Below are 21,342 nucleotides of genomic sequence, written 5' to 3' on the forward strand. Positions count from 1 at the left end.
GAAGCCTTCATGAAAAGACTGGAAGTCTAACAGGGATGGTGAGGTCAGAGGTGTCCCAGGATGGTGGACTAGCATGAGAGAAGGCACAGGGAGAATACACTTGGCAGCTACAAGGACAGGAGGAGACCAGCCTGGAGGGGTCTCTGTTTTTGTTTTTATAAGAAAGTAGAAGGGAAATTAGATAAATAAGATGGGATCCAATTAGAGGGAATCTTCAAAGTCACGCAGAAAAATGTGAAATTAACATGGTAGATACTAGGGAGCCATGATAAGTTATTGAATATGGGATTAAACTGATGAAAATAGTTTAAGAAGGATTAATGTGGCAAAGAAGGAATGAAACCAATAGAAGATCATTGCAGTAATATAGGCGTGAGCTGATGAGGGCTTGGACTTCACTGATGGTGGGGATATGAAAGAGAAGCATAAATTTAAAATATAAGATATAGGATCTGCTCCCTATTCAGTAGAGGGGAGGAAAAAGGTCAAAATGACTTTAGGCCTGATGTCAGAAAATGAATATCAGGATAGATATGATTTGTAATCTGGTACGTTTGCTTTGCATGGCACTTAAAAAAATGGGAAATTTCAGGTAAACAATGAATTTCCAGTGACTTTTTAACCCATAGAAGGTCTGGTAATGCTGTTCCTGAATTTCTACAGGGCCAGCATTAGAGCCAATTAATGGCAACCCAATTAAAATGAGTTATGTGCCCTGAACTTCATCATATCCTCCAACTACCCCACTTCTCATGCCTGTTTAGACTATATGAGAATTTGATTTTGTGACTCCTGCTTTAGGACTTTTGGCCACGATGGTTGGAATAATAATGGTGAGGATGGTGATGAAGATAGGATATGAATAGTTTGTCAGAGAAGCCCACATTTCTTAATCCCAATCTCTGGATTCTTCTTTCTCTCCCGCTACAATCCCTGAGCTTTGTACTACTGGTCCATACTTTCAGATGTCTCAAGTATGAGAATAGGCAATAACTATTTAAATTCATATTAATTTTATACATATTTATCGAAATAAAATTTGTGTTTTTCAGTCTCACAATCCTAATAAACACTTTATGAAGTATTTCCTCCCTTTTCTAGATAAGGAATGAGAGCCAATAAAAAATAGACTGGTTTGAGGCAAAAAAAATTTGCAGACCACAAAGACAACAAGTCATTGAGTTGTTATATGATGTACTAATGAGAAATTATTTTTAACTTACTTATGAATTCATTTATTTAACATACATTTACTGAACATTTAAAATGTGCCAGGGACTGTGCTAATGCTTGTAAAACACTTAGAATGTTGTCTGGCACAGAGTGAGACCTCAACAATTATTTATTATTATTGTATTAAGCTAAGACTATTCAGAGATAAAAAAAAAAAAAGCACAGTTCTTGCTCCTCTAATTCAACACAATGATAATGGTGTGGGAGAGATGTGAAGAAGACATATAAAATGAGTGATTACAAGATTGAATGAGCAAACGTATGTCAAGAATCTAGCATATTATTTTGTGCTTAGAAGACACAATTATTTTCAGTTCTATCTGAGCCACACTCATCCTTTGGCCTACATATTTAATAGACAAATATTATAGGAGGGAAACGCAGGATTCTTCAGATTTACTGAGGTGGCAGCAGTTGGTGGAGGGTGGGGAAGAGTTACAGATGCATTCTTCATTTGCTTCCCAGACTTCTTAACCACTTCAATAAGGTTCTTTCAAAATCACAGAAAGTTCAAAATCTTAGAAAGCGGTGTCAGGGAATATTAGGTTCATCTTACCAATAGTCCGTTGATGACATCAGACTTGGAATAATTAAGTGACTTTCCAAGGTCACACAGCTAATTAGTGGCAGAACTGGAAATAGAATCCAAGGCTCCTGATTCACAAGCCATGGCTTATCCAGTTAATTTGTATTTCTTAACAATTCATATACCAAATCTTAAATTCCCTGTCATGCTTTTTACCAAAGGAAAGGAAATGACAATAAACTCTATTATGAAATGACAATAATTCTCTATTTTACACCATCTAGAAAATTCAACTTTGATAACCTTGGTCCTCTAAGGAGCTGGCGTTTTTTACCACCTGAAATGCAAGTGCGTACTGGAATGCTAACCTGAGCACTGACTCTTGTGTCAGCGGTGAGGATGGCTCATCAATACCACTATTTGTCGAACATTTTCTGAGAAAGTGAAATTGTGAAGGGCCACAGCCTTTAGTGCTTTGTCTTCACGACTGAAATTAACAAAGGTGGAAAATTCCAAACAACCTTTCCTCCATATTTTCCCATAATAGAAAAATTTCAAAGACTCATTTGGGGAATAATCATAGACAGTCTGAGTTTGCTTTCCAGTGCCTGCCAGGGAAAGGGGAAGAAAAACTGTTCTTTGACAAGACTATTGAACATGGCAAAAGGATTAGAATTATTCTGCCTGTTTTTTTTTCTAAAATTATTTTATTGAGGTCATATTGGCTTATAATATTGTGTAAATTTCAGGTACACATTATTATATTTCAGATCCTATATAGACTATATCGTATTCACCACCAATAGTCTAATTTTTATCCATCACCATATGTATGCGCCCCTTTATCCCTTTTGCCCTCCCCCACCCCCTTCCCATATGGTAACCACTAATCTGTTCTTTTTAGCCACGTGTTTATCTCTCACATATGAATGAAAGCAGACAGAGAGAGACAAATCATACATCTGTCTTTCTCTGTCTGGCTTATTTTGGTTAGCATAATACCCTCAAGCCCCATCCATGCTGTCACAAATGGCATGATTTTGTCTTTTTATATGGCTGAGTAGTATTCTATTGTATATATATACCACATCTTTATCCATTAATGCATTGATGGACACTTGGGTTGCTTCCAAGTCTTGGCTATTATGAATAATGCTGCAATGAACACAGAGGTGCATATATCTTTTTGAATTGGGATTAATTTCCAAAATATATAAAGAACTCATACAACCCAGCAACAAAAAAACAATAACCCTATCAAAAAATGGGCAGAGGATACAAACAGACATTTTTCCAAAGAAGAGATATGGATGGCCAACAGACACATGAAAAGATGTTCAACATCACTAATTGTTAGGGAAATGCAAATCAAAACTACAATGAGATATCACCTCACACTCGTCAGAATGGCTATTGTCGAAAATACCAGAAATAACACGTATTGGAGAGAATGTGGAGAAAAGAGAATCCTCATACACTGCCGGTGGAAACGCAAACTGGTGCAGCCTCTATGGAAAACAGTATGCAGATTTCTCAAAAAATTAAAAATAGAAATTCCATGTGATCCATCTACTTCTGGGTATTTATGCAAAGAACATAAAAACACTAATGCTGCATGTTTTTAGAGGGCAGAACTATACCCAGTGAATTAAAGTTACAAAGAGTTAGATTTTGCCTTACTATAAGTGGGAATTGTCTCTTGAGCTCCCTACCTCTCAGCACAGTGGATAGGACACAACAGGTGTCCAGTAAGATTTGCTGATTTCTCCTCCCAATGTACGTGTGCTCAACTCTGTCTTGGCACTTTTGTCCTGTGTGTATTACCTTTTTACTTTGTGCCTCAGGATATAGACTAGAAGCTACTTGAAGTTAGGGACTGTATCTTGTTCATATTGTATCCATAAACCTAATACAGAACTTGTCATATATTAGCATTTAATAAGTATTTTTGGAAGAAGGAAAGAAAAAATAAAGAAAAGAAGGAGAGAGGGAGGGAGGAATTACATCAGAGTTGTCCAAAAATGTAATGAAGTACCTTGCAGCAGAGTTTTGCAACCATGGCTTGATAACCATTTACTGGAGCAGCTGTAAAGCTGAACTGAAATTTCTTTGGGTGATAAAATCTGTCAGGTGGTATAATCATACACAGTATTTGAAAAGCTATAGATGTCTTTTAAGAGTTCAATTATTTAGAAATTCTATTCAAAATGTAGTGTTTACTTGCCTTCTAAGCTGTAAAGCTGTTATTTAATTGTCATAACATAGCTAATGAAAGCCTTGGGATTGGATCTAGATGCATCTTTGACAAACATGGCACTTTAATTCTGAAACAGAAATGCTCCATTAGACTTGTAGTTTTGTAACTACAGGAAGAATACATTAAGTTGTTCTTGCTACAAAAAAAGAACACTGAATTTGGTATAACCACTGTTAATTATGTTAAATTGAAGAAAAACTTGATCCTGACAATCTGTAATTATATCTACATTATATCTGCAAAAGCAGACTTCTAGGGAAAGAGAATATTCTCTCATGTGTACACAGCCATGTTAGTGCACATCTTAAACCCACTTCAAACTAACTCATTTCAAAGTAATGCTAAATTTCATAATAATTTCATATAAAAACTTCTTTTTCACAAACTTGTAGAAAAGTAAAGGTGATTGTTGTCATTATGAAAGGATTGTGGCATTATGATTTCAGTGGGAGTTGGGAAGAGTAGGGATCATTCACGGGTGATCCTTGAGTAATGTCATTCGTGTGTGCTTTCTTCTTCCAAGATGCTACATCTACTCTGGCTTTGCCTGGAGCGACTCAAGCCAGTTTGTGAGCAGAATATTTTGTTATACCTCACCAGGAGATTCAAAATCAGCGTGCATTATTCATGCTTGACAATACCTCTGAGAAAGATGAGCAGATGCACTAATTCATTTGTTGCTGTTCTATTCAACAATCAGTTGATAAGTGGCCTTGTCGCGCCAACTTCTTTGATATAATGCAGAAATCATAATGATCTCAACTAACTCTTAAGTGGCCTCAAAGCTAACTCTTACAGTTATTTTTTTAAGACTCATGATTTTTATGATTTAAATAAAAGAACGAAAGAAGGAAGGAAGGAAGGATGGAAGAAGGCAAGGAAAGAAAGATGGAAGGAAGGAAGGGATGAAATGAAGAGACAAGAGAGGAGAAGAGAAGAAGGAAAAGAAGAAAGGAGGAATAGGACAGGCTAAAGCAAGAAGAGAAGAAAGCAAGAAAAGAAAAAAAAGGGGGGAAAGATAAGATTTTTTTTTTTTATTTTGCAAACAAAGATACCATAACAAAATTAAGAGGTTCTGGATTTGGATGCTTCTGGCTGCATATCCCATTAAGATGCCTAAAACAATAAGGAAAATGTATTATCTCATATAACAATAAACCTAGAGCAGTGGTTCTCAATCAGGGTCAGCTTTGGGAATTGTTTTGGCAGCCAGGGTACATTTAGCAATGTCTGCGGACATTGTTTCTTGTTACCACTAGGGAAAGGGTGCTAGCAGCATCTAGTGGGTAGAGGCCACGGATGTTACTAAGCATCCTATAATCCTACAATGCACACAGGTCAGCCCCTTACAACAAAAAATTATTCAGTCCAAAATGTCCATAGTGATGAGAGTAAGTAACCCTGCTTCAAGGTAGGGAGATTCCAGAGTTGGTAAATTTAAATTCAGCGGCTGCACAACATCATCAAAAATCTGATTTCTTTCCATCTTTCTGTCCTCCTGGCTTGTACTTTCAGGTTGACTAACCTCATGATGTCAAGATATCTGCCACGGCCCGAGGTCGTTTCCAGATCACAGTGTCTCAGAGGGAGAATAAGGAAGTGTTTCATTTGTATTTTTAGTTTAAGTCCATCATGATTCACCCCTTGGTCTTGGAACAGGTTTAGGTTTCTCTAAAACACAAGGCTGACTGATACTTCAATAAAATCTTTTTTTTTAAAAAAACAAGGAAGAAAAGGAGCCATGGTTGTTGGATGGGAAAACAACTTTTTCTTGAGTTTCAACATTCTGATGCTCTTCTACGCACCCCATGGATAGATAAGCCCGAAAAGTGGTGTCAACCTAAATAAAGAGGTAAATTGGAGGCAAGCTTGAGTTATCAGAAATTGAGTTTATTCAGGAATAGCAGAGGAACTGCAACTTGGGAAACACATGCTGTAGCAAGCCACAGGGAGTCTATTGAGAGCTTAGGGCAGGCTGTATTTATGGGCAAGGACTGCAAAGAAGGGGAAGTCCAGCCAGAGTCCAAGCAGTAAGTCCATTGGCTTGAGGTTGGAGAGAGATTCTTGTTGTATTGTTCATTGGTCAGGAGATAAGTCTCAGTCTTATGTAAATCAGATTATTAAAAAAAATTCAGAAATAAATAAACAAATCAGAAATTGATGGGAAATCAGTCTCTCACCTCTTAAGTTCTGGTCTTGTGGTCTTCTGAGGGTGCATGCATGAGATTCTCCATTTCATATTCTCCGGTTCCATTTTATATTGAAATTCTTTCAGTGGGAGGATACTTTAGTCATCTTGACAGAGCACTCTGTCTCTGGCTAGGGCTTGAGGGACATGGACAAAGTCTATCTTCTTGAGTTTTATTTTTCTATGTTTTCATCACTACTTAATACTGTTATGCTTGACATTACTTCTTTAGTTATGCTAATACCTTAAATGGAGTTACACTGTTGTCTTGCTATCACGGAAGCTATTCTAATATTTTCCTCTCTATATTGATGGTGTATACCAGTTCTCTTAACCATATAGTTATTTATAGTTTTAACTCTCAGAAAGCAAAATTATATTTCATTTATTTCAAATCCTGAATCCTGAAAAGCAAGATGTAACTTTTGCTATGTAACCTTATATCAGTGTTTCTCAATCTTATGGCCATGACACTCTTTTTTTGGAGTGGGTTATTATATGTTTTAGGTGACAAGGATGAAATCTTTAATAAAAAAAAGTGATCCATTAGCTAATTTCTGGGTAGGATCATTTCTTTAAAATTTATAGCATATTTAAATTAATTAAGCACAAATTATATTTCAATAAAATTATGACAATTATGACTTCAGAAGGATTTATTGCGAAATGACTACACACAAAACTCCATGAAAGATGTCAAAGTTGGATAACAGTATTATTGTTTCATTATCTGCCTTTCCACACTTCCTTTTTCACCCTGACAAAAGACCTTAACCTATCCTTTTGAATAGTTGGGAAATTCTACTACATTTTTCTGTGACTGGTCAGATGACAAGGGGTGATTAGAATCCCAGGAGAAGTCACATAGTGATGAGTATTGACAAGTACTACACAAGTGCTTCCCTTTCCTCTCCCACATCCAGAGCAGATATCACATTTGAGCATGGCACTTGTCTTCCTTAACATTGCAAATAACCTGAGTGCTTTAATAGTCCAGATCTGCACTGTCAGGATGCCATACCCATTTGCCATGTGTGACTATTTAAATTTACAATGTTAACAGCTTTTTGAGGGTTCATTGACATCCAACAAATTGCACATATTTAAAGTTTACAACTTGATAAATTTTGACATGTGTAGACACCTATAAAAAACATCAACAAAATCAAGAACACATCCATCATCCCCAAAGTTTCTTTGTGCCCTTTGTCATTTCTCCCGCTCACCCTTCCCTGCTCCACCCTGATCTCCAGGCAAATACTTATCTGCTTTATATCTCCATAGATTAATTTCTTTTTGAAGAATTTTATATAAATTTAACTAAAGAGTATGTACTATTTTACACGCAGTATAATTATTGCTATGTAGAAAATTATATGTCTGCAAATAGAGATGCTTTAAATTCTTCCTTTCCAATTCAGATGTCTTTTATTTCTTTTTGTTGCCTTATTGCACTGGCGAGTGCCTCTAATACAATGTAGACTAGAAGCTACAAGAGCAGATAGTCTTCCTTTATTCCTGATCTTAGTGGGAAAGCATTCTGTCTTTCACTATTAAGAATGAAGTTAACTGTAGGTTTTTCACAGATGCACTTTATCAGATTGAGGAAAATCCTTTCTATTCTTATTTTCTGAGAGTTTATTAGGAATGGATTTTGAATTTCAACAAATATTTTTATGCATCTATTTATAGAATTGCAACTTTTTTTGGATTTGTTTGCTAATATGGTGAATTACATTGATTTTTAAATATTAAACCAACCTTACATTCTTGAGATAAATGTCACTTGGTCATGATGTGCTGTCCATTTTATACACTGTTTAATTCAATTTGCTAAAAATTGTTAAGAATTTTTGCATCTATGTTCATGAGGGATATTGGTTTGTGATTTTGTTTTCTTATAATACTTTTGTCTGGTTTAAGTATTAGGGTAATGCTGATTTCATAAGGTGATTTGGAAGTATTCCCTCCTTTTTAATTTTCTGGAAGAACTTGTGTACAACTGGTATTCTCTTTTAAATATTTAATACCAGTGAAGCCACCTGAGCTTGGAATTTTCTTTGTGGGAAGGTTTTTAACTCTAAATTTAATTTCTTTAATAGATATAGGGCTATTCTAGTTATCTATTTCTTCTTGAGTGAGCTTTGATAGGTTGCATCTTTCAAGGAATTTGTCCATTTTATTAAAGTTGTCAAATTTAGTGATGTAAAATTGTTCATTAAATTTAGTGTAAAGTAATTAAAGTTTAGTGAAATTTAAAATTTAATTTATCAATCACACTAATGAATGTTGAGGACAAATCCTCAATAAGTACATATGGCTAGTTGTTACCGTATTGGACAGCAGATATAAAACATTTTTATCACTGTGGAAAGTTCAATTGGAAATACTAAAGATGGCTTTTAAGAATTAAAATAAGTTCCACTTACTATGAAACCCGTTTCTCTATATTATTTATTAATTAGGGCTCAAGATTATGAATAGGTCATCTCCAGGTGGGAAGTAAGGTGTGTTCCAAAAGCCAATTAACTCTTAACAATGTTTTTGTTTTTAGTTATATTTTTAATCTGGAGGATAGATATTAAAATCACATACCCCTTTGCTTAGATTTTATTCACTTGTGGTGTAGGATTCATCAAAGAAGACAGTCTTTTCTGCATTCAGAAGAGCTACTTATGGAGTGAGGCTGACCTCATCCCCTTGACTTAATAAAGCCCAGGAGAGAGAGGGAAGTAAATTTAAAAAAAGAAATGAAAGAAAAGAAAAAAAGAAACAATGGACCTTCTAATCTGTAAATTCTATACTTTGACAAAGCCTCTGACTCACTCTGAGTATTTTACATCTCTGTACAGTCCTTTTCACAGAGACTTTTTCTGACTCATTGGAAGAGACAGTTTGGCATGTATTTATACTGAGACATGCTCTGTCTGTCCTAACGTCTGCAAATCAGAATTTCCACAGTGGAACCATCACTTGTTGTAGGGATTGATCTTTCAGGGGATTAGGGAAACTCAGAGGCTGCTCTGAGCAGAATTTCCTCCTCATTTCATTGGCATTTCCAAATGATTTCTTTCAAGTGGCTTGCCCCATTGATGAGTGTGTGTTCTAATTATTCACACCAAAGCAGAGATAATTGATTACATTTAACATCCTGACCTAAAGAGTTGGTGTTTTTTTTCAGGACTGGTCTTTTTGAAATGGAAAAAAAATTCTTTACAATTTAGAATTAGTGAGGACCTTTGCTTTTCTTACCTGGAAGAGGGATCAGAGGCTCCTTTTCTGTTCATTTAATTAGCATTGCTTGATAGCTTTTTTTAGACATCCATATTTTCAGACCAGAGAGATTTGTTCTTAACAACTGAATGTTTGTTTATTTATTTCCCTTGATGTTGGGTAATTTAGAACTTTGGAGAAAAACGGATCTGGCTTTGAATGTCCTTGGCTGTGTTACTTAATGGATCTGATCCTCAATTTCTGAGCTCTAAAACTGGTAATTAAACATACCTCACAAGGAGAGAGCAAAGCATAGTAATTAGGTGATGTATCTTAGAGTCAGACAGATTTGTGTCCATAATCTTAGGTCTACCACTTACTTAGCAATTTGATCTTGGAAACTTATAAATCTAAGTTTTCTCATTTGTAAATGGACACCATCACAGGATTGCCACATGAGTTAAATATAACAGCATTTGTAAAGTACTTAGCACAGTGCTGGCTTAAAAAATAGAAGCTATCTTTATTTTCCTTACTAGCCTATTGTTAAGTAGGTAATATACAGTGCCTAGTGCTTAGTAGGTGCTTGACAAATTTCCCTTCTTTTCCATTCTTCCCATTAAACCTATTACCTTTAATTCAGGTTTTAGCTTATAGAAAACTAAATAGATTCAATTCTTCATATATTTTTCTTATTTTTAAAAATCTTTTGCTTCCTCCCTTGTTCCCCTTCTCTAGTCATATTTGAATAATTGATTCTGGGAATATCCATAGATATTATCTTAGGGGTATCCAAATTTGCAACTGTGGCCTTGTCTATATGAAATATTTTTAGCAATTTTCATCTATACATGACTATACATTGCAGAAATTATTTAACAAACATACCAGGACAGCCAACCACCCAGAGCCTAGAGGAATGAAAGAAATATTCTTGAGCTGTTACTTGTAGAGTGTGACAAAGAAGTGTCGTGGTACTGTGTAATGATTGAGACAAAAGAGATTTTCACTTAGGATTCTAGTACAGTCAAAAGGTGACATTTAGGAGCTTAAAACTGTCCTCCTGTCATCAACTACTACAGAACATTTATAGGATTGGGAGTACAAACCAGAAATCTTTGTCAGGTTAGAAAGAGAGAGCGGCAGGTCTATAAAACTATCAGAAAAGCCAGAGGGCCAAAGTTGGAAGAGTCACACTCTCAGAAACCAATTTTCAACATCATATCTACGTGAAAAAATTAAGCAAGTGCATAATCAAAGACTGTGAACATCAGATAAATAGTTACTACATCTGTGAAACAAGGGAGGGAGGCACAGAACATGTGGGGCCAGGCTTCACGTTGAATTTAAGTATTTCAAATCCTCAGACACGCCAAATTCCTTCTTTAATGGAATTTTGTAGCCACACTCATTTCATAGATTTTAGACTTTATTTTTAGTAGTTTTCCTTAGCTATTGTACAATAATATGTATACAGTTCATATTACATAGCTTGAATTAATTTGTTCTTAATAAATTGTTTTGATTTTCATAAAGTTCCAAATGAAAGAATCCTTCTGCATATTGTTATAGAGATATGCTTGACTTGAGGGACCCTATGTAATTATTAACAGTCAAAAATTCTGGTGCTTGTCTAATAAATACATTTTAAAATAGTCAACTTTATTAGTAATCAGAGAAATGAATTTTGAAATAAAACAATATGCCTTGCTAATTTATCATATTTGAAAAAAAATATTTTTAAAGATGACACTCACTGCTAGTCTGGAGGTGATGTCATGGCTCCTCTCATATATTGCTGCTGGAAAGATATATTAGTAAATACTTATGGAATGCAATTCGGTGATACATGTCTATATGAGTAAAATAACTTGTATTTTCTGATGTAACAATTTCATTTATAGGACTCTAAATTGAGGAAATCATCAGCAATGTGAACAATGATTTATATACAAGGATATTTATTACAGCCTAATTTATAATGTCAAAAATTGGGATCAATATAAATGTACAGCATTGAGAGATCAAAGTGTGATATGATATATACATATGATATAATGGCATATAAACATTTAAAATCATGTTTTGTATTGAATGTAGAGAAATCAGTAGAAAAACCCCACAGTGTTAACCTAATTTTACTATACATATATACATGGATATATATACACACAATATATCATATGTTCTTATTTATACAGTCACGTGACACATAATGATGTTTCAGTCAACAAGGTGGTCCCGTGAGATTAGTACCATACAGACTAGGTGTGTAGTAGCCTACACTATCTAGGTTTGTGTAAGTACACTCTATGATGTTTGCACAACAAAATCATCTAACAGTGCATTTCTCAGAATGTATCCCCATGGTTAAGTGGCACATGACTATTAAATATTAAATGCTGGGAAAAATATACCAAAATACTAATAGCTCTTTTCTTGGGTTGGAGGTATTATAGGAAACTTATTTTTTTCTTTACAAATGCCTATATTTTCTACAAGGAAAATGTGCTAATATAAAGAACCTTTAATGAAAAAGAGAGAAGACAGCAAGAGCAATCCTAGTGGCCGAAGCGGGCATGACAGGTAGTCAGTACCCCTTGGAGAACACAGCGTTGTGTAGGTTGACTTCCTACCTGAGTCTTCTCCACCTTGCCCATGTTTACCTTTGATTGAGGATAAGCAGAAATTTAGAGCCTCCTTGAAGGAATGGCTCTGCCTTAGCTTCTCTAATCAGAGAGCGAGGAGAGATGAGACGACACAGCTAAGTCCCGGCCGAGTCCCGGGAACTTGGGCTCATTTAACAACCTGACATTATCCTGGGAAAGCACATCACTCCTGCTGCTCTCAATCTGGTTTTGAACTCTAAGTGCTGTGGTAGAGTGCCTGATATTTGAAGCTTTTACCACTCTAGGTCACGTTTACAAATTTCCTAAAATGGTAGTGTGGGGTGTGAAGTTCTGGCTTGAACTGCCATCCGTTACTATACTAGACATATTGTGGCTGCTGCCTGTAATGATTCCCGAGCTGTGCTGTTAAAGGCAAGGTATTACTCTGCAAAGTTTATGATAGTAGTCTTGCTGAAACAAGCAAATACCTTCTATTACATTAATGTTCTATTTAAATAACAAATAGCTGGCCTCCGGCTCTGCTTCATTCTCCCCTGGGTGTCTGGGAGGTTGGGCCTGCAGGCTGGCGAATATTTTTAGGCTCCTTCAAGCAGACAGAACACCTGTTAATCCAAGATCATCCTGACAGCCCTTTTTAGATTTTGACACCTGATGCTTTCTCTGAGTGCTTTGTAAAAAAAGCAGTGTTTATAATTTCCACCTCTAATACAGTCATAAAAGTCTGATGCATCTTTTCAGCAGAGAACTCTGCTATAAAAAGGGAAAATTGAAGAAAATTAAGTCAGAGAGCTTTTTGAGCCAACAGGTAAGATGTATACCATCATGACATTTCAACCCACAACTTGGTCCAAAGCTTATCAATTGAGCTGATGAGCTGTGTCTGCACAAAGGTAAGGGTCCAAACGAGACAAATACCTGTGTAAGAAGCTTGCCTTATCATGGTCTATTTTTCCAAGCACCTAATCAAGGGCATTTATTTCCCGTGGTTGCAGTAAAAATGGAAATATCAATGGAGAGCAATTGGTTATTAGAATTTGCTCAGTGTTGAGCAGGGAAATTGCAGAAATCTTAAGCTTCACTCATTCACACGTTCATAAAAGCTCCATCCTTTAGTAAACTCCTTCATAATTGGAGGCTTTTTTGAATTAAACACCAATAGGTTCTTTCTTCATACGGTTGTAGAAAGAAGGATTAATTTAAGTGGATACGTGAAAAAGATTGTAATTCATAAACTAATTGTTAACATAACTGCAATGCTGTAAGAGTGATTAGCAGCTTTGTTTTTGTCTGTAAATGTCTTTTCCAACTGTATTCACTAGGGGAAGTATTTCCATGACCTTGGATTGGAACTCGCACGTTTCCCATGACTTCATTCCTTACATTCAGATAATAAATAGATTTATGACTCCGTAAAGTTGAAAATGCAGTTTTAATTTAGAGATTAGATGGTCCAGTCCAAGATATTAATGAAACATTACAATCTTCATTCAAAGGTAAGAGCTGTGCATGCCCCTCAAGTAAAGACTGTAGTACAGGAATGGAGGTATAGTCAGCTTTGCTCCTCTATTCAGCTAACGTCTTTTGTCTTTCACACAACAGTGGGAAGGGGTAGGAAGAGGAGTTCAGGGCATAAGGCAGACATGATATCTTTGTGTGAAATCACATTTATGATCATGACTCCTAAATTTGTATGACTGGCTTGGATTTCTCTCTTATCTCTAGATTTATACTTCCAATTGCCTGCTCAGCATGTCCATTTCAATTTCTAATACTTATCTTAAATTTGTCAAATCTGAACTAAATTTTTTTCCCCCAAAACTTCCATTTGCAGTGTACCCCATCTCAGGAAATCATCTTTCCAATTGTTAAAGCCAAAATCTATAGAATCATTCTTAATTCTTTCTTCTTTTCATCCATTTGGTTTGTCAGAAAAATCCTATTGGTGCTACCTTCAATATACATCCAGAATTCTCCACTCTTACTGTTACTAGAGGAGTCCAAGCCATCATTTTCTCTCACTTAGATTATTACCTCCCACCTGGTCTCCTTGCCTCCACCCCTTGCACCTTTATTCTTAATGAGCAACCAGTGTGACCTGAGTTCAAAACCCTGAAACAGATCTGTTTTACTCACAGCAAGAGCCCAAGCTGATACAGTGGGCTATAAGGCCCAACATAATCCGATCCCCATTATCTCTTTGGATTAATCTACAATTAATTTTCCCTGCTAATTCAGCAACAGCCACATTGACCTTTTTCTTATTCCTTAAACATGCTAGGAAAATTTCCATCTTTTGGATCTTTTCACTGACTATTTCTCTACTTGAAATATTCTGTCTCTGCCCTGCTTATGTCTGTGTGACTTACTTCATTACCTCCTTCACATCTTTGCTTAGATTTTTGCCTTCTAAATGATGCCTACCCCATCTACCCTGGCATTTCTGATCCCCTTTATTCTGACTATTATTTTTATTATTATCATCTCTGTCCCCTCCTCACTAACATGAAAGTTCTATGAGGGCAATAATTCATGTCTGTCTTGTGTCCTAGTGTATCCCCAGTACCTAAAATAGTACTTGACACTGTCTAGAAACTCAGTAAATACTTGAAGATTGAATTTGGCCATTCGCGTTCTTAGGCATACTGGAAGTTTTCCAGTATGTACTAGAGACTTTTCTTCAACAGTTTCTTCCACCTGGGTAGATATGTCAGTTTTCTGGATGGATACTGTTGACCCCTCACCCCCTTAAGAATCCATTATCCTCTCCAGCTTCTTGCTGCTGTGATGCCCGCATCCTTATGTAGCCCTAATCATTAGGACCAACATGATCTCAGTGATCCACATCTGATCCATGGGGAAACATTCATTCCTTGTCCCAACAAATTGGAAATGCAGGTCAAACCAACTCTGCCCTGCTAATATAGCCTGCTTTACATTCTCAGGTGTGAGTCAGACTGTATTATTCAGAGTTCTCCCGAGAAAAAGAGCCAATGGGATGGTGGCACATATCTTTGCAATCCATCCATTAGTGCAGTATTGCTTTTGATTTACTATTTTTCTAGGTAGAAGCAGTTCTACTGGCTTCCACTTTGCCTTTTCTACCACAATAGCATAACTCCACAGATCAAGGAACCAAGGGGGGATTCTATGAGTTGCTCTGTCTATTCCAATTGAGCATTCAAAAAAAAATGGATTTGGGACATATTACAGTTATCCAGGGGAACAGAAACAATAGGACACAAATAAAATATATACGTATACTTTAAGGAATTGGCTCATGTGATTGTGGAGGCTTGGTGAGTCCAAAATATGCTAGAGGAGGCCAGCAGGCTAGAGACTTAGGTAAGAGTTGTGTTCAAGTCCAAAAGCAGTTCTGCTACTAAACCAGGAAGATCTGATATTGCAGATGAAGTCTGAAGGCAGTCAGCTGGCAGAATTCCCTCTTGCTTGGAGGAGGTCAGCCTTTTGTTCTATTCTGGTCTTCAACTGATCGGATGAGGTCTACCCATATTATGGAGGGACTTTATTCAAAGTCCCTGGATTTAAACATGAGTCTCATCCAGAAACACCTTCATAGAAACATCTAGAATAATGTTTGGCCAGATATCTGGGCACTGTGGCCCAGCCAAGTTACATATAAAATTAACCATCACGGTGACCCACTGGACCCACTGTGAGATGAACCTGAGCTAAAACTCCATTGATCACCGATAAGCCCCTACTCTGACTAATGGATCATGGAAACACTTTTAGTCTCCTTGAATTAGTGTCAGTACAGAGCCAAGGTCCAGTAATCCCTGAAAATTCTCATTAGTTCCTTTCCCCAATGCAGTCACCTGGTAAAAGACTTTCCCTTTGGGGAAAGATGGAAGAAAGATTAGCAGTACAAATTTTTGGCAGTGTAGCTGAGTCCTTCCTGAAAGGGACATGATCTTCCTTCCATCCAAGGGTCTCTGGATATGTAAACTGGCTCAAGTCTGGGAATTGTTCAAATGTGTTTTTATGACTCAAGTTAGACTTCTGTTCACTTGACTTTGAACTCTTTCACTTAAATAGAGATCAAGTAAGAATTTAGTAGACTGTCCATATATTTCACTTCCATGATCAACTAACCTATGTCATGTGTATCTGTGAGTCAAACTATTCTGATTACTGCTTTCACTCTTCTATCCATTAAAGTAACCAGGCCCATCTTCCTTTCACCATTAAATGTCTCCTCTTGGTCCGTGGCACACTGAGATCCAATTATCCCCATTGCATTTATGTTTCCCAATTCAAAAAACTCATCCTTAAGATTCTGTTCCTCTAGAACCACCCTGGGTACCAAAATCTGTATTAATCAGGGTTTCCAGAGAAACCAATAGGAGAGATATAGACATAGACACAGATATAGATATAGATATAGATATAGATATAGATATAGATATAGATATAGATATAGAAAGATATATGGAGAGAGAAAGATTTTAAGGAATTGACTCACGCAATTGCGGTGCCTGGAAAGTCTGAAATCAGTAGGGCAAGTTGGCAGGCTGGATATTCAGATAAGAGTTGATGTTGTGGTTTTGAGTTGGAAGGCTGAAAACTCAGGAAGAATTTCTATGTTGCAGTCGGGAGGCAGAGTTCCTTCTGTGGGAAACTTAGTCCCTGCTCTTAAGGCTTCAATTGATTGGATGAGACCCACCTGATAAATAAATGAAAAGCAATAGGATATATTGGAGTATATGGGGAAGCCATTTGGTTAAAAACTAATTCATCTTGACTTTGTTTTTCCAGGAAGGCCTGATGTGGCCTGTTAAGCATGCATTGTACATCCACATTAAACTTTCGCAGTGTCTCAAAGACAAGAATGATGCCCTTAAAGATAGGGATGTTGCCTATCAGCATTTCCTTAAAGATAAACATTTCTTCCTAGAAACTAAGGATTAATTACTGACCTGCTGACCAATGACTTGCTGTGCTCACCTTGTGACCACTGACCTCCTGGGCTAGCTAAGCACGTCATGACAGTAGTAAAAGAGATATTCCTGTCACATGTGATGTATACTCTTTGTTCCAAGATGGTATATAACCACTCTGTACACCCCACTGCTTTGCAGTGCTTCTTTCCTTGGAGAAGGAAGCCCATGGGCTATAGTCTTTAGGCCAGGCTCATATAATAAACTCATCCCAATTTTGATTTATAGATTGATTACAGATTATTTGTGTTGACACATCCATATTATGGAGAGTAATCTGCTTTAGTCAAATTCTACTGATTTAAATGTTAACCACATCTAAAAAAAGTACCTTCACAGAAAAATCTAGATTGATATTTGCCCAAACAACTGGGCTCCATAGCCTAGCCAAGTTGACAAATAAAATTAATTATCACATAGACCTAATCATCTGAGGAAGCACAATAAATACATTTCTGGCTCTCTAAGAGCCATGGAAGCTCCTTTAAATAAGCTTGAGGCAATTAAGTACCATTCGACTTTCCTTCCTTGTTTGGGGGTTGCAAACTCACAGCAGGTAAGAGCCTTTTTCAAACATTTATCTTCACAAATCCTCTTTTTGGCATTCTAACACAGTTTCCTTTAATCAGTTTTATTGAGGTATAACTTACATATGATATGTAAGTGTACAAATATATAGAATCATGAAACTACTTACCTCTGTGATCTGGGATAAGTTGTTTAAATTGCACTTTTCCTTTTTTTAAAAAGAAATTATGCTCATCTTCAAAGGCAAGATAAAAATCTAAATTCCTCATAGAGTTTGTTGTGGAAATTCAATGAGATATGGATATATATCACCTAGTGTAAGGCCTGCAGGTACTAAGACCTTAATTGATGTTGGTCACACATTTGTCCTCCTCCTGATGGCAGAGGCTACATTTCATACAATTTCACATGCCTAAGCAATTCATGTGAGGCACGGCATGTAGAAGATGCTGAGTAAATGTTTGTGGAATCAACAAATAAGTCAAGTGCTATAAACACACAGAAGAGAAAGCAATTAATTATAAATTTATTAAGATCATCATATTTCTTTTCCTTCATCTCAGTACTTACCAAGCAACTTTCTCATATTAATTCAGTTCCCAAGAAAACTTGCCTACTAGAAAAAAAAATATGCTATCCAGTTGACTTGAGAATTTTGATCCATGAGGCAATAATATTTCTCATTATAAATCAAGAAGTTATCTTTCAAGTTACTAATCAATCTCTAGTGACTTTGATTAGCATCAATCAGTCCCCTAAAATATGATCAACCTTGAATAAATGAATACAAGAGAACTTTTGACATTCAGAAGATGAGGATCAGGTCTTAGTCCCATGAGGACTTTGCAAGGAACCATTTAAAAAACCAACAACCTTCTTACTGGGAAATTGGTAAGTCTGAGGTTAACAATGTGTGTACAGAGATATCAGGGCTGAGCCTACCCTTTCTCTTTCCCTTTAATATTGCTTATATTTTTGAAAATAAATTGCTACCAAATTAAATTTAAGCTCTTTAAAAAGATATACAGAGCCCCACAGCAAGCCAGTTCTGAAGTTGGGTGCCTGAGGGTTACTGTAAATATTCAGTAAGAACATGATTACCCTTCAACCTTGTTCCCAACAGAGACATAGACGAAAAGAAGTTAATCTTGTCAATTTGCTGTTTTCTTGTTTAACCTGAGGGGTGACTCAGAGGTCACAAGAATTGATGAGCTTGTTTTACAGGAGAAAAAGAATGCCTTCAAGGAAGTTACAATCACCAGACAACCAGCCCCTAGCTGCCACTGACACCCAGAAGTCTGATTGCCCAAGGGCTCATCTGGAGTGAAAGAAACATGGATAACCCCTTTGTTTCTCCAAAACTCCTCTTGCCAATCCCCTTAGCTCTATAAACCTCGCCCCCCCCAGCTTTCTTCTCTTGTTAAGGTGGATTTGAGAGAACCTATCCTCCTGCCTTCTTGTTTTGGCCAATTTGAATAAACTTTTCTCCATCTCCAAGCACCAATGTCTCAGTGATTGGCTTACTGTGCATTGGGCACTTGAACTTGAGATTAAGGGGCTCAGTATCAGTTCTATCAGTTGACTGAGTTATCTTCTACCAGGGTCCCTCTGTTCACGTCACCAGCCATAATAGACTTTATTGCTCCATCTTGTCTTTACCTTTTCTCAGCCCTGAAATGTCTTGTGTCCTGCAAGTGTCTGAGGGTCTGTTTATTTTTCTTTATCCTTTTTTTCCTTTTTCTGTTTTTCCTTCCTTTCCTGTTACTCAGGTTGGATAATGTTTATTGACTTATCTTTAAGATCTGTGATTGTTTCTTCTGTCTGCTTAAATTGCTGTTGAGCCCCTTAGTGAATTTTCATTTCAGTTACTGTACTTTTCAACTCCAGATTTTCTATTTTACTTCTTTCTATTATTTCTATTTATTTATTCATATTCTCTATTTAGTGAGATATCATTTCATACTTCCCTTTAATTCTTTAGACATGGTTTCCTTCAGCCCTTTGAATGTAATTTCAAAGGCTGATTTAAGGTCTTTGTCTAAAAAGTCCCATAATTTCTAGGCTTTCTCAGGGACAGTTTCTATTATTTGATTTCCCCCACTGGGCCTGGGCCCTACTATCTTGTTTCTTTGCATGTCTTATAACTTTTTGCTTAAAACTGGACATTTAAATCATATAATGTGTCAACTCTGGAAATTAGATATTCCCCCCTCTCCAGGGTTTTTTGTTGTTGTTGTCATTGCTGATTGTTGTACTACTAGCTGTTTGTTTGTTTAGTAAGTTTCTGAACTAATTTTGTAGCATCTGTATTCTTTGTCATGTGTGGCCATTGAAGTCTCTACTCAGCTAGCTTAGGGGTCATCTAATGATTTAATGATTTCCTTAAATGCCTCAAACTAATAAAAGCTGAAGGGTTGGGTATGTGTTGGGACATACCTTCAACACTCAGCCAGCAGTTTACAATGCTACCTTAACCTTCGGCTCCTGCTTTCAAAGAGCATCAGGGTCATCCAGAGATGAGAGTTTAGGGCCTTCTAGGTCTTCCTTGAGTATACGCACACTCCTAATAATGTGCATGGCATTCTAGATTCCCTGGAGTATTGGAGTTTTACAAAGTCCCTAAGGGCTTGTCATTCCCAAGCTTTTCCATTTAAGTCTTTGAATTAATCTATTCTGTGCACTAACTCTTACCCATCACCTGAGGCAGCTGCAATGTTAAAACACTTACATGTAAATGCCCCCCAGGATGAGGCTTTTAGCACTGGGTAAGCTCTGAGTCAGGTCAAATTCAGAAAGTCTTTCATATGGGATCTTCCAGAAAATCATCTGGCAGGTAGAATAATGATAATTCTTCGAGAATGAGGCTTTGAAAGAGCTCTAGCTTTGTTCTGCTCCCTCTGGTACCAGGAACGCTCACTGGTATTTTTCAAGGCTATGCAGGGAAGTGGGGGATGGGACTAGAGTAAGTTAAAATACCACAAAGCTCACAGTTTTTTGTTTTTTAAAATCAAGATTTAGTTATTTTGTTTGAATAGATGCTTTCTGGGTTGCTGCAAGCCTTTGGTTAATTTCCAGCATTCTGTAAAAGTTGATTCTGACAATTTTTGCCAGTTATTTTGTCACTTTATGAAGGGACAAGTTTTTGGAGGTCTTTGCATTTGGACTGATGTTAACTCTGAGCCACTTTTATTTGTTTTACACATCATATTCCTGTGTAATATCCCTTTGAAGAAAGAATTTTGCAAACACTCCCTCCCCCCCCCCCACACACACAGTTGAGGGCTTGACTCAATGATTTCTCGGTTCTAAAATTCCATAATTATCGTCTTCTCACTAATTGAAAAGTTACCTATAAAGTTATAAATCTTTCCAGTGTTAGAATTTTAGCTTTATATATATATTTTTTAGCTTGTGTTCCATTTATATCTATGGTCATAAGTACTTCATTAGATTTTTTTTAGGGTGGATAGTAAAATTAGTTTGTGTAGGCTGAAGTCATGAGGTGCTCTGTACCATGGGAGTTAGCTAAGTTAATTTAACCCTGAAGACAGAGCCTGTGGGGAATAGGGATGCAATATGAATACATGTAAAGGGAAAGACTATCTTAACATATGAGAAATTGCCTTACATAGAGAAAAGAGTTTAAAAGTGGGTATTCCATATTGCCCAGGAAAGGAAGATATTGGATCATGTGGACCCAAGCCAGCATATCTCAGTTATAGATGAGTTTGATACATTGTGTTTTCTGAGGCCTCAGTGGCTTCCTAAAACCAAGATGCTTTTCTCCTTTGGATTTGGGACCCTGGGAT

The sequence above is a fragment of the Ceratotherium simum genome, chromosome 7 (assembly GCF_057802395.1).
Source record: "Ceratotherium simum simum isolate JZ-2026a chromosome 7, ASM5780239v1, whole genome shotgun sequence".
Lineage (NCBI taxonomy): Eukaryota > Metazoa > Chordata > Mammalia > Perissodactyla > Rhinocerotidae > Ceratotherium > Ceratotherium simum.